General features: G+C 36.1%; 3 non-coding genes across 3 annotated transcripts; 1 reads left to right on the forward strand and 2 right to left on the reverse strand.

Annotated features, from left to right (window-relative positions):
* Positions 1 to 1,150: 1,150 nt before the first annotated feature.
* On the reverse strand, positions 1,151 to 1,232 carry TRNAS-CGA (transfer RNA serine (anticodon CGA)). Its single transcript has one exon. It is a non-coding gene; the product is annotated as a tRNA-Ser (tRNA).
* Positions 1,233 to 2,344: 1,112 nt separating this feature from the next.
* TRNAS-CGA (transfer RNA serine (anticodon CGA)) lies at positions 2,345 to 2,426 on the reverse strand. Its single transcript has one exon. It is a non-coding gene; the product is annotated as a tRNA-Ser (tRNA).
* An 11,777-nt stretch (positions 2,427 to 14,203) lies between these two features.
* Positions 14,204 to 14,285, forward strand: TRNAS-CGA (transfer RNA serine (anticodon CGA)). Its single transcript has one exon. It is a non-coding gene; the product is annotated as a tRNA-Ser (tRNA).
* The last annotated feature ends 942 nt before the right edge of the window (positions 14,286 to 15,227 follow it).

A 15,227-nucleotide genomic window follows, 5' to 3' on the forward strand; every position in this document is an offset into this window, starting at 1 on the left:
TACCAAAATGGGCCTAGATCAATACTTTGGGTTGTCTTCTAAAAAAAAATATATACATGTCAAGGGATATTCAGGTATTCCTGACAGATATCAGGGTTCCAATGTAACTAGCGCTAATTTTGAAAAAAAGTTGTTTGGAAATAGCAAAGTGCTACTTGTATTTATGGCCCTATAACTTGCAAAAAAAGTAAAGAACATGTAAACATTGGGTATTTCTAAACTCAGGACAAAATTTAGAAACTATTTAGCATAGGTGTTTTTTGGTGATTGTAGATGTGTAACAGATTTTGGGGGTCAAAGTTAGAAAAAGTGTGTTTTTTTCAATTTTTTCCTCATATTTTATATTTTTTTTATAGGAAATTATAAGATATGATGAAAATAATGGTATCCTTAGAATGTCCATTTAATGGCGAGAAAAACGGTATATAATATGTATGGGTACAGTAAATGAGTAAGAGGAAAATTACAGCTAAACACAAACACTGCAGAAATGTAAAAATAGCCATTGTCATTAAGGGTAAGAAAATTGAAAAACGGTCCGGTCATTAAGGGGTTAAGGAGGCTTCCATATCACAGTATAAAGGAATATTGTTTGTTGAATAGTGTGTCCTATGCTAATTAATAATTACCATTGTCCAAAATGTTTATATTGCGTAGACAAGCTTTGTATATTGTTTATATTGTAAAACCTTTATATATTGTTATCTATTCTATGAGAAAAAAAAAAAAGGTTCATCATTTGAGACCCATAAGAGGTCTCCTTTTGTCTCAGTTTGCCAACTGTAACGACTCATTATGTATATAGTTGAGAGGTCCAAGAGTGGCCTCATTTGACTTGTAGTTGGTATGCAGATTGTATGGCAAATATTATTTTATTTTTTTTTCTGCAAAGAATGTAGAGAGAAAAATTAATGTTATATATATCTATCCTGATATGCTTCAGATGGAAGACATGTAACCATTTATTTCTGTATTGCCTGATATGTCTTGATGTTTAATACTTGTAAGCCTTGAACTGAACCTCAATAAAAAGTATATTTAAAAAAAAAAAAAAAAACTCCATGAAAGTAAATCTGTACTTTTTATTCTAGACAACGATATCAACATTCCCTAACAAGGAAGTGAGTACAACTTCCACAACAAATAAAGTCGTAGTTGGCAGGATTTGAACCTGTGCAGGGAAACCCCAATGGATTTCGAGTCCATCGCCTTAACCACTTGGCCACAACTACCTACACACACCTGTATGAAATATACACAAATTAAAAGAAATTATAAAATCCAATAATCATTCTAAATAATAAAATTCTTATACGTTTTCTTTACAAGTAATCTGATATTTGTTATCTAGACTTAAAAACAAAACCCTGATAAATCTCAAATCAGAAGTTTATAAACAAATAAATGTCAATAATAATTTGGGCAAATTAAAGAGGGCAAGAAAATCAAATCAAATGTTTTACATGCAAGCATGGCTCACAATTCTTGCAGAAAGAGCCAATCAAAGGGATGTATTAAATTTAGATGCTATTAGAATGCATTAAAAATAGTACAAACAGTAATAAATCATATTAAATTATACATTACAAAACAGTATTTTGAGAATGAAAAATGTGAAATTTAATTAGATTTTTAAATGATGCTATATATTTATACACATATAACTATGATAAGATATTTGATACGTGTGGTTGTTAAAAAAGGCTATGTCATATTATTTTTAATTCTTGTATCATTTAATATTTTTTATGTGAAATTATTATTTTTAATACCCTAAAGATGCATTTCACCTCAATACATATATTTAGGCTTCATTTCCATGTTGTCTACTGAGTTTGTTGACTATTCTGTTTCAAAGGCCTTTGCCAAACTTTATATTCCATTGAAAAAGAGCAAATAATTTTGTTTTCAAGAGAATCTAAATTTATGGAAAGCAAGTCTATTTCCCTAATCTACTATTATATCATATTGGTGAGAATAGGAACATAATCTTAATCCTTCAAAGTTGTCCATCTCTGTAACAGTATGATGTTAAAATGTCAAAGTGCACATGAGCAAGAAGAATCAGAGAAAGTGCCCAGGATGCATATTTTGTCAGCACCTTAAATATAGCAGTTTTCAATACTACGGTTTACAGATTGTCAAACATCTTGTATTTTTGGCTCCATTAAAGAGTCAAAATGTAAAGTTTCATAGCCGGCCAGATAGCATTTTCAATTTAAATTGTGTTATATATCAGAAATGAATAAAACTCCATGAAAGTAAATCTGTACTTTTTATTCTAGACAACGATATCAACATTCCCTAACAAGGAAGTGAGTACAACTTCCACAACAAATAAAATCGTAGTTGGCAGGATTCGAACTTGCGCAGGGAAACCCCAATGGATTTCGAGTCCATCGCCTTAACCACTCGGCCACAACTACCTACACACCTCTATAGGAAATATACACAAATTAAAAAAAATTATAAAATCCAATAATGATTCTAAATAATAAAATTCTTATACGTTTTCTTTACAAGTAATCTGATATTTGTTATCTAGACTTAAGGACAAAACCCTGATAAATCTCAAATCGGAAGTTTATAAACAAATAAATGTCAATAATAATTTGGGCAAATTAAAGAGGGCAAGAAAATCAAATCAAATGTATTACATGCAAGCACGGCTCACAATTCTTGCAGAAAGAGCCAATCAAAGGGATGTATTAAATTTATATGCTATTAGAATGCATTAAAAATAGTACAAACAGTAATAAATCATATTAAATTATACATTACAAAACAGTATTTTGAGAATGAAAAATGTGAATTTTAATTAGATTTTTAAATGATGCTATATATTTATACACATATAACTATGATAAGATATTTGATACGTGTGGTTGTTAAAAAAGGCTATGTCATATTATTTTTAATTCTTGTATCATTTAATATTTTTTATGTGAAATTATTATTTTTAATACCCTAAAGATGCATTTCACCTCAATACATATATTTAGGCTTCATTTCCATGTTATCTACTGAGTTTGTTGACTATTCTTTTTGAAAGGCCTTTGCCAAACTTTATATTCCATTGAAAAAGAGCAAATAATTTTGTTTTCAAGAGAATCTAAATTTATGGAAAGCAAGTCTATTTCCCTAATCTACTATTATTTCATATTGGTGAGAATAGGAACATAATCTTAATCCTTCAAAGTTGTCCATCTCTGTAACAGTATGATGTTAAAATGTCAAAGTGGGGGGGCGGAGCCAACTGCCGAGCTGAACAGACGCAGTCATCAGGAGCTCCTGTTCTATTAACTTATTTAAAACTATTAAATAGCCCCAAATTATCACCCCACACAGCAAGGAGACCGCAAGATACATTGCTAAACCCTGCAGTACACAATGTATAACAACTGGAAGAATGGCATGAAAATAATAACGGAAGTGAAAACGGCAATCGTATACTGAGGCCCATATCAGAGAAGGACAGACCATCTAAATACCCTTCTCTGCGGCTCATATTCTGTCATGGCACAGATCGCATCTTCAGCTAAAAGCATGAACTCTGAACTAATAACAGCTCTGGCGGCGCTGGGACGCCGCATGGATATACAGTTTTCCATCCTTGCTCAGAGTCTCTCACTTAGACAAGAGGACTTGCCCGCCCTCTCAGAGGACAATCTGAACAACCTGCCCCTGTGGGGTCATCACCCGAGTCTACAGGACAAGAAGGCCGACAAGACCAGCCAAAGTTCCTCTACATCGCCCCTGTGGGCTGACGTCACTCTTGGCTCTACTGCCGCTTGCCCGGCTCCTGTCCCGGAGCGGCCGGTCGGGGCGGGGGTCTGGGCAGGCGCATCTATACTTCACCTTCCTGGAGTTGGTTCTCCTGATCCCGGGCTAGTGGTAGCCACGCATCCTCTCTTCCCTGAAGGGAGACCTGTCAAAAATGTGAAGACCCGACGATTAGCCCGCAGGGAGGAACTGATCTCCTGGCCCACGATGCAATCCAGCGGTAAGCGAGATGTGACTGACATGATACACATCTTATACAAGGAAAAGGTCCAGCAGAGCTTGCGCCAGAGAATCCAAAGGCTGATCTTCATGATGTATACTGGATGGCTGAAGAGCCCCTTTGACCCGGGCGGATGAACTTTGCTTCTTCTTATCTCTACTTCCCCCACTTATCCTCAGGCTGCACTCCGGTGTCACTAAGACAGTGGTTTGTAAACCCCGGTCTATTTTGACTGGAACCTCGTGGGGACTAAGTTTAGTGTTATCGTTGAGACTTGTTATTATACTATGGTCACTGGTATTTAATATGATTACTGTTTTTTTTTTATGTGAGCAACTCTAGTTACACTTTAGCAATACATTTTAGCTTCAGTATAAGAATCTCCCTTATAGAATTTATTTATATATGTTTGTACAGACTACGCATATCTCAAGTTTTTTAGGTTTCGCTGATATGGTCAATGCAGTTTACATAGTGCTTAATAGTTTACATCAGGTGGCACTTTGTATATTCTCTATTTTTGAGAAATGTAAAACCCCAGTTAACATCTAGGGATATGTCTAGGTACCAATATGAGAATTTCTTTTACAATATAAATCCCACATACCCCCAGCTATAAAATAAATATCATATAGGTGCCTTGTCACTCAAAATGTTAATTTTATTATCTATGAAATCTAGGTGTGATCTATAAGTTATTTCTTTAGGAAGCTAACCCAAAAGCTTTATACTCAGATACCCTTTGAGTTCCTTCAGCCCTCCCAGATTTATACACTGTGACTATCTGCATTGAGGGTTATAGTTTATTTCAGGTTTTTGGGGTGCTGCCTGTCATCTAGCTTTTGCTGGACATCTCTCCTTATCCTAGTTAAAAGGTTTAGTTTGAACTTGTTTGAATCTATTGATGTACATAACCGTATCTGTCTAGTTAAATTCTCCCTCTTGTGACACATTGATATTTGATTAATACCCACGCATCAGGGTCTCAAATTACACCTGCATTAGCTCCAATATCCATCTCACGTCCCACCCTAGAACATATAATTCCACCTCTCAGTTGCTATGGATACTGCCGGGCTGTGCTAACTGGGAAGGCACGGCTCGGCATAACTTATCTATTTAACAGAAGAGGAAACCAACCCATACTTAATTATATTATAAGCGCCACCGCATTGACTAGAAGGCTCCGCCCCTCCATCTCCCCCTCTTCTATCTGAGCGGCTTTTTGCCCGCTGATATCCCCTTCCCCCCTACATATGTCGGCCCAAGAGTGGCCAACACACATACTAACTCTCCACAGACTGAAGCTCTGACTCAGATATGCTATGAAGCGTTTTCCATTGTGCTGTAGAGATCACTTGCCAATAATATATTATAAAATGAAGTTCTATTTCATTTCACCTGCACTTTTGTCTAGCACTATGTTAAAATATGAATATACGTAACTCTCTTATTATATATCAATACTGCTTTGTCACCAAACTTAGATTACAGACACTGTAAGACTCTCTTTGATGTAATATTGTTCTAAAGGTGAATCTTGTTTGTTAATACTTATTTCAACTTCAATAAAAAATTTATTAACAAGAAAAAAAAAAAAAAAATGTCAAAGTGCACATGAGCAAGAAGAATCAGAGAAAGTGCCCAGGATGCATATTTTGTCAGCACCTTAAATATAGCAGTTTTCAATACTACGGTTTACAGATTGTCAAAAAATCAATAATTTCAAGGGTTCCGGAGGAGGAGTTCAGGTGTGTGGTCAGGTGATGCACCTGCTCTGAGTTACCTTCCCTACAAGCTGTTGGCGAGTCTCGCGCCTAAACCCTCTGACCCTGGGCGGCTGGGTTAGCAAGCAAGTACTGCTACTGGAACCTACATAGTGCCTCAACACCGCACTAGAAGCTGCGTGCTGTAGCTATTGATAGAGCCTGCTATTAGCCAACATTTCATCATACTATTCCTGCATTATGGGAAGCACTCCTGGGACGGAGCCCTGATGTGGACCCCAGTTAAGTGACTGTATGCTGTGGCTCTATGAATTAATGCTAAGTGCCTTGTCTAAGTGGTTGAAATCCTACCGTTATTGACACAAATATCCTGTTTGATAAATAATTCAGGTTGGCTCTGTGGTGCTGGGTGAGTCCATTTTGAGCTGACTTATGTTTAGCGTGCACCTGTGTGGATTACCTGCTCTCCAGTGTTCCTTTACTGACACGGAACTGCTTCTACCTTGAACATTCTCGGCCCTGCACTGCTTACTTCAGCTTCAAGTGTGAGCACAATTAACCTACCCAGAGACACCGGGAGACCCCATTTCTTGCTCTCCTGCTGCCCCCTCCCACCGGTGCTGCGAGAGGGGTGAATGACGCTGTTGCGCCTTGGTGCGCTTTTGTGGTCTCCCTGCTTGTCCTGTCTCACATCCTTACGGCTGGGCGTTCTCTTGCAGTGATTCGGGGTAAGGTTGGCTGCTGCGCCCTGGTGCGCTCCCTTGGCTCCCCTCCTGTCGTGCTATACTGCTCCACGGCCAGATTCCTTCCCGCAGAGGCTAAGTCATGCTCCTCAGTTCTGCCTCCTTGAAAGACGCCCCCCCCCCTCCCACCGGTGCTGCGTGAGGGGGGATTACTGCAAGTCCAGGCGATCACTGGAATTCTTAGGATAACACAGGTAACTTTGAGGGGGTTCCCCTCTCTAAAAAATCACTGGTTTACGGAGTCAATGACTGTCCTCTCTCTTTTCTGATGTGCCTGATGCGCTCAGATACCTGTTAAAATTTCGCTGGACATATACTTGATTTATTTAAATCTTCTGATAAGACAAATCATCACAGAACCACAAGCCAAGAATAGAACTGCTAGATGCTGGGGCTATAAAAGACCCTGCCCTAAGAACTGCAACAATATTTCTGTTAAAATACCATATCATCTTTTTTTTTATAACGTAACTTAGCCTGGGTTATGTTGTGTTCCTTAAATGTCAATTTTTGAAATGCTCCCCATTCCAGCTGTGGGAAGGGAAAGATATTTAGCAATTTTCTCTCATTATAAGTGTGTGTATTAACATAAAAGCCTTATTAGAGTATAAGACTATTATAGCTGCTGGTTCTTGTTCTTAGGCGGCCCTAATACTAGAAATAAGTCTGCATTGAATCAAATAAGAGTTTTACTCTGGGTTAATATCTCTGATTGAGACAGCTATGTGTATACTATATGTGTATACTATACACCTAGGCTCTTTTAATATGGCTTAGAGGCTTTATATGCGAAAATATAGGTCTTCCAACGTTTAAATTTGTCCAATCTTAAACCTATGTTTCCTAGACATATAAGTATATATGTATCAATGTATTTCTTTCCCTAGAGCGTTATTCTGGGTTACTATATTCTTAAACACTACTACTAAACATAGTATCCCTATAAATCTTCTCCAGTTGAAAAACTAGCATCACTGGTTATAAAATTCTCAGACATATAAAACCCATCTAATTATATAAGATAGACACAATATATATCTGCAGCTGCATATCAACCGCTATGAGTAATAGTAATATCTGGTAACAAGCTGTAGGTAGGGTTAATATTTTGACTGATATAGCCAGTGTATTCTGTATATTTGTATTTCTTTAAATGGGATTTATGGAGTTTTAAATGCTAAGGTTTAGACTCTATAGTCTGCAAAATATTCCCAATCCTAGATTAATCTCCTCCTGAACACATATTTATTTATACATCACCTTATTGCTTCCTCTAAGGTATTACTTTGGTATTGTACTCAATATATTAAAGTAAGAAAAGCGAAAGAAATAAAAGTTCTCTTTCTTTTCCCTTCCCTTTTGTAAAGGGCCAACTGTAAGACATAAAAGGTTCTTTGCAACATTGGTTTCACAAATAAATTACATATAGGTCCCATTGTCGCCTGCATGACTGTCCTTGATTCACGTATTTCACTTTTTTTTCTTTTTTTTCTTTTTAACTAACACTGGTTCACTTCACGACACCACAACTTTTGACACCTTCAGCGTTCCCCTCCCCCCCCCCTTTTTTTTTTCTCTCCTCATCTGGGGTCCTCTCTTCCTTTAACACTCATTGGAACTGATTCCTAGTTCCCTACTATCACATTCACATATTTTTCAAGTATATGGATACATTTTTACATCCATATTCTAAAACTTCACCTTCAGGCATGTCGGTTAGACAAAGGGATAAAAAACATAAAACAGTTGCAGAGGCTCCTGCAAAGGTACAGACGCCTATATGTGGCGTTCCCAATCCTCACGAACCCTATGACGTGCAGTCTTTGGTCCTTAATATTTCTACGGCCCTTACACCTAAGTTTGACTCTCTTAAAGCAGAGATCAAACAAGATATTGCCCAACTAGCTTCAGAAATTAAGCAATTTTCTGAAAGGTTCTCTGAAGTAGAACAAAGAGTATCAGATCTTGAGGATCTCACCCTAAGGCACAATACCAAACTGGAAGCTACGTCTATGACTTTGCTTAAACTACAGAATAAGGTAGAAGATCTGGAGAATCGCTCAAGGCGAAATAATTTAAGAGTAATTGGGGTCCCTGAGGAAAAACAATTTGAAGATCTAAATAAATTGATGACAAATATACTTCCAGGTTTATTAAAACTTCCTGAGACCTACCCTAATATTATCATAGAACGGGCACATAGGATAGGACTAACATCTCTTTCTCCTAAAAATAATTTAAGGCCAAGACCAATTATAGCCAAATTCCTGAACTACCAAGATAAAGTCACTTTTTTACAAGCCTTTCGTAAACACCAACCCATATATTTGGGGGAAACTAAAATTCTATTATTTCAGGACTATTCAGCAGAGACAGCATTGAAAAGGAGGGAATTAGCTCCTGCATGCACAAAGTTTATACAACAAGGACTGCGTGCAACTATTTTGCACCCGGCTAGGCTTAGGTTAATGTACGATAACACCACACATTTTTTTGACACTGCCTCAGCGGCAGAATCTTTTTTTACTAAAAACTGCTCCCCTGACTAACGTGATATCAATGAATAGGGGTAATAATACAGACATTTCTTTTTTTTTTTTCTTTTTTTTTTTTTGTGTACAATTATGCTTGGGCTTTTTCAGTATGGGGCCAGATGGCATAGGTGGTCTAGTCGTCTGCTTAGCGGTAGATATTTGGGTCTCTTCCACCACCCCCTCCACTCTTCCCTCCCCTCGTTTTTTTTGTTTTTGTTTTTTTCTCTCCCCTTTTTTTTTATGTATAGATAATTCTTATGTCCACAGCAATTAAATTTACCTCCTGGAATATAGGAGGTCTTACATCTCATATTAAAAGGAAAACAATAATATCTTATCTGGGGAAACTTGGTACTTCCATTGCTTTCCTACAAGAAACCCATATGAAGACTCAAGAGGTTCTTAAGCTCAAATCTCTTTGGGTTAAAGAGGTATTCTCTTCCCCTAGTGTGAGTCGCAAAGGTGGAGTCGCTATTCTTCTGGGCAAAAAGCTTAGTTATGAAATATTATACACTGAAGCAGATGAAGAGGGGGGATACATTATAATGAAAATTAAGATCGCTAATTTGACATATACTCTATGTAATATATATGCTCCGAATATTTTTAATGCATTATTTTGGGATACACTACAAGCTAAGCTTATGACCTGTATAGAAGGGTTCCTAATAATGGGCGGTGATTTTAATATGGCGCCTCAATATCCCATCAACAGGTTGAGGCAGTCTACTTCTTCTAAAAAGTCTAAAAGGGATAATCTTGAGTCCAAAATGTTTTCTAGAATTTTTTCCAACCTTAGAGTAAAAGATATATGGAGAGTACAAAATCCGGACTTGCGTGATTTCACATGCCTTTCAAAAGCACATAAGTCCTTGTCACGTATAGATTTATTCTTGATCGATGAAAGACTTTGTAAATATAAAGTTCTGGCCCAAATACTACCTATTGTGGTCTCTGACCATGCTCCTATCTGTGTCGAGTTTCAGGCGAGTATTCCTCCATTTTCAAATAATCGTTTCTTTTTTCCCAAGTTCCTGCTCTCTGATCCTAAATTTAAAAATTGGCTGGAAACTAGGACTGTGGAATTTGCTTCTCTTAATTCCGAAGCTAAAAGCCGTCCCGCTCTTTTTTGGGAAACTGCTAAAGCAGTACTAAGGGGGGAAATATTAGCATATTCTATTATGCGTACTAAGAAATTTAAAAAGCGTGAGAGTGAACTCCTGCGAGCGGCTACAAATGCTTATAATGCATACCTACTGGAAAAAACCCCCGCAAAAGTGGGCTAAGTATATCTCTGCACTAGAAGCAAGAGATTCTCTACTATTATATAAAACTACCCAAAAGGAGATTCGGTTTTCTGCAAAATTATATAGACATGGGAACAAAACTGGGAAACTTTTAGCTAACTTAGTTAAACAAGATATGGCCTCTAAGCTCATAGATAATATAAATTCAGAAGGGCAAATCTTTAGCTCACCACAAGATTTAGTTCAATCTTTTTTTAATTATTATAAAGATATATATTCGGTTAGATCATCTAATATTAAGGAATGTAAGGATTTTTGGAGAAAGATCTCTTTTTCGTCACTACCATCTACCTCACTTGAGGCACTTGACTCCCCTATTACTGAGATAGAAGTAGCTGCTGCAATCAAAAAGTTGGCCCACAACAAAGCACCTGGCCCGGATGCGCTTCCTAACGAATTTTATAAACTACTATCCTTTAATATTGTACCTTATCTTACTTCTTTATTCAACTCTATATATATAGAAGGGAACGAACCTACAATTAATTTCACAGCCTCTTATACAACCTTGATTCTAAAAAAAGGAAAAAATCCAACATTGATGGAATCCTATAGACCTATTGCCCTTATGAACACGGATTACAAACTATTAGCTACAATTCTTGCTCAACGGCTTCAATCTCTCCTTCCCTCTATTATCAATTCAGATCAGGCGGGTTTTATGAAGGCTAGGAACTCTGCGGCTAAAATAAGGGAACTCTTATTAACGCTAGATTATTTTTCAAATACCCCAGCCTCTGCCCAGATAGCTGAAAGGTCTACTGCAGACCTGGCAATCCTAGCCATAGACGCTGAAAAAGCGTTTGACTCAGTCTATCATGATCATCTTCTATTCACCTTAGAGCAATTTGGCCTGAAAGGTAATTTTATAAAATTTATTGCAAGGCTATACCACACGGCCTCTACACGAATGATAGTCAACGGCCATCTCTCTCAAGATATAAGATTACTTAGGGGAACCCGGCAAGGCTGTCCTTTATCGCCGCTTTTATTCAACATTGCTATTGAACCTCTTGCCATATCAATTAGACAACAACTCGAAGGAATTAAAATCGGAACGCAGGAATTAAAGATAGCACTTTATGCTGAAGATATCCTCCTATACTTGACTAATACAGCTACAAATGTACCCATACTGCTTTCAATAATACAACAGTTTGGCTCCTTTTCAGGGTATAAAGTAAATATAACCAAATCAGAACTTCTCTGGATTAGGCAGACAGACAGCTCATGTACAAATATACCCTTATACCCTATACCATAGTACATGATTCTTTCAAATATTTAGGCATAAATGTCTCTAGTAACCCTGACGCTTGGTACTCTCTTAATATAAATCCGATCTTAAATAAAACTCGGGTTATGCTTAAAAATTGGCAGAATCTACCCCTCTCATTGTCCGGTCGCATAGCAGCATATAAGATTATTCTCTTACCTAAAATACTCTATGTTCTTCAGAATATTCCCTTGCTCTTAAAAAAAAAGGATCTTACTTTTTTCAATTCGCAACTCCGGTCTTTTTTATGGCAGGATAGGAGGTCTAGGATTTCACTCCCAAAACTCTCCCTGCCGATTAGATATGGAGGACTGGCTTTACCTGACCTTCGGGTATATAATTATGCTTTCCATGCTCGTATAGTGGCAGACTGCTTATTCTCACGTAACTATGTTATGAATAACGAATTGGAAAACAGTATTACGAATCCTCTCTCTCTTATAGCTCTTATTCATTCAGACCTCGCGTATATCCCACCTCAAATAAAAAAGCTCAGGTCCATATATAGCGTAATCCTAGCTTGGAGAAAGATGTGTAACATGTTAGGTATAGAATATCGTATATCAAGATATATTCCATTTATTGGAAACCCCCATTTTCAGGCAGGAATACCATCAACATTGTTTTTAAAATGGAAGGCTGAGGGGCTCTCCACGGTTCTTCAGATTCTTGATATAGAGAAAAACTGCATTAGAACATTTGAGGCCCTCGGAATGGAGTTTAATCTCTCGCATAAAAATTTCTTTGCATATCTTCAGGCGAGACATTATGCTTTGAAACTTGCGAATGACTATGGATGGAATTGGTCTTTAGGACACATAGAAAAATGGCTCACTCTGGCCAAGAACGGATTTATGTCAATCTCTCCTCTGTACATGATCTTGGTATCCGATAGAGGTACAATTAACTTGGATAAAATCTCTGTTAAGTGGGCCACACTTTTGAACCGAGAACCGGACTCTATGTTACCTCATCTTTCAATTCAAGAGGCTGCTCGATTAACTCTTTCCTCTACATGGAGGGAATCTCATCTGAAGTTATTATATATGACCTATTTTACTCCGGAAAAAGGAACTAAATGTGGAAACACCAATTTTGGTGTTTGTCCTAAATGTTCATTTCCTTCTGCAGACCTCTTGCATATGATCTGGAGTTGCCCGAAAATCAGGAATGTCTGGCTCAGAGTTCAATTCTGGCTCTGTAAAATGTTGAAGATCTCCCCTCTAAATCTAAATCTGTCTGTGATGAATATAGTTTTTTTTTATTTTGGCCCAGAAGACGAGCGGCTTCATGCTAAAATCATTAATATAACTATATTGGCAGTTAGATACCTTATCTTTAAAAAGTGGAAAATGCGCACAGTCCCCAGTATTACGGAAATTAAAAATTGCTTAAAAAAACAATGTATCCTTGAACAATTTAATATGAATATAGATAATGATGAAGATATCGCTAGGTTCTTTACTAAATGGTCACTGTTTATAAAAGCACTCCCTTTAACTGAAAGTGAATATCTACTACATTCACTAAGGAATACTGAAATGGTTCTGCTGGGGATATGGTAAATGTATGATCTCCCCCCCCCCCCCGTTTTTTTTTTTTTTTTTCCCCTCCTCCGCATAAAGAGGTAGGACCAGTAGTAAGAGGTGGGGAGTGGGTGGGGAGGGGGAGGAGGAAGAGAGGGTAAAACAAGAAAAGGGAAATTGATGATCTATAATTAAACTATGTAAAGATACATGGTTCACATTTTTCCTTCATATAATTAGGTTAACATATTATATACAGACAGTATAGTTTTCTTTTGTCTTCTTGTGGCCCACCTGGGATATAAATTTATGCTTTCTCTGATAGGCACTTATAACGTGAAGTTACATAATGTGGTTGATTATCTTGTGCTTATGAGAAAAGGAAAGTAAAAATGACAAAGCCTTGTATTCTAGATTTCATGTGAAAATCTGTATATATATAATTTGTATCTTTTTATTTTTTTCCTTACCCAGGATAGGGGTTATATTTATTGTTTTTTCTTCTGTTTTTTATGATACTTATTTCATTGATTATAAATAAAAGATTTAAAAAGAAAAAAAATAATAATTTCACATAAAAAATATTAAATGATACAAGAATTAAAAATAATATGACATAGCCTTTTTTTAACAACCACACGTATCAAATATCTTATCATAGTTATATGTGTATAAATATATAGCATCATTTAAAAATCTAATTAAATTTCACATTTTTCATTCTCAAAATACTGTTTTGTAATGTATAATTTAATATGATTTATTACTGTTTGTACTATTTTTAATGCATTCTAATAGCATCTAAATTTAATACATCCATTGATTGGCTCTTTCTGCAAGAATTGTGAGCCGTGCTTGCATGTAATACATTTGATTTTCTTGCCCTCTTTAATTTGCCCAAATTATTATTGACATTTATTTGTTTATAAACTTCTGATTTGAGATTTATCAGGGTTTTGTCCTTAAGTCTAGATAACAAATATCAGATTACTTGTAAAGAAAACGTATAAGAATTTTATTATTTCGAATGATTATTGGATTTTATAATTTTTTTTAATGTGTGTATATTTCCTACAGCTTCGTGTAGGTAGTTGTGGCCGAGTGTTTAAGGCGATGGAGTCGAAATCCATTGGGGTTTCCCTGCGCATGTTCGAATCCTGCCAACTACGAGTTTATTTGTTGTGGAAGTTGTACTCACTTCCTTGTTAGGGAATGTTGATATCGTTGTCTAGAATAAAAAGTACAGATTTACTTTCAGGGAGTTTTATTCATTTCTGATATATAACACAATTTAAATTGAAAATGCTATCTGGCCGGCTATGAAACTTTACATTTTGACTCTTTAATGGAGCCAAAAATACAAGATGTTTGACAATCTGTAAACCGTAGTATTGAAAACGGCTATATTTAAGGTGCTGACAAAATATGCATCCTGGGCACTTTCTCTGATTCTTCTTGCTCATGTGCACTTTGACATTTTAACATCATACTGTTACAGAGATGGACAACTTTGAAGGATTAAGATTATGTTCCTATTCTCACCAATATGAAATAATAGTAGATTAGGGAAATAGACTTGCTTTCCATAAATTTAGATTCTCTTGAAAACAAAATTATTTGCTCTTTTTCAATGGAATATAAAGTTTGGCAAAGGCCTTTGAAACAGAATAGACATCAAACTCAGTAGACAACATGGAAATGAAGCCTAAATATATGTATTGAGGTGAAATGCATCTTTAGGGTATTAAAAATAATAATTTCACATAAAAAATATTAAATGATACAAGAATTAAAAATAATATGACATAGCCTTTTTTAACAACCACACGTATCAAATATCTTATCATAGTTATATGTGTATAAATATATAGCATCATTTAAAAATCTAATTAAATTTCACATTTTTCATTCTCAAAATACTGTTTTGTAATGTATAATTTAATATGATTTATTACTGTTTGTACTATTTTTAATGCATTCTAATAGCATCTAAATTTAATACATCCCTTTGATTAGCTCTTTCTGCAAGAATTGTGAGCCGTGCTTGCATGTAATACATTTGATTTGATTTTCTTGCCCTCTTTAATTTGCCCAAATTATTATTGACATTT

This window comes from Bombina bombina, chromosome 1 (genome assembly GCF_027579735.1).
Source record: "Bombina bombina isolate aBomBom1 chromosome 1, aBomBom1.pri, whole genome shotgun sequence".
Taxonomy (NCBI): Eukaryota; Metazoa; Chordata; class Amphibia; order Anura; family Bombinatoridae; genus Bombina; species Bombina bombina.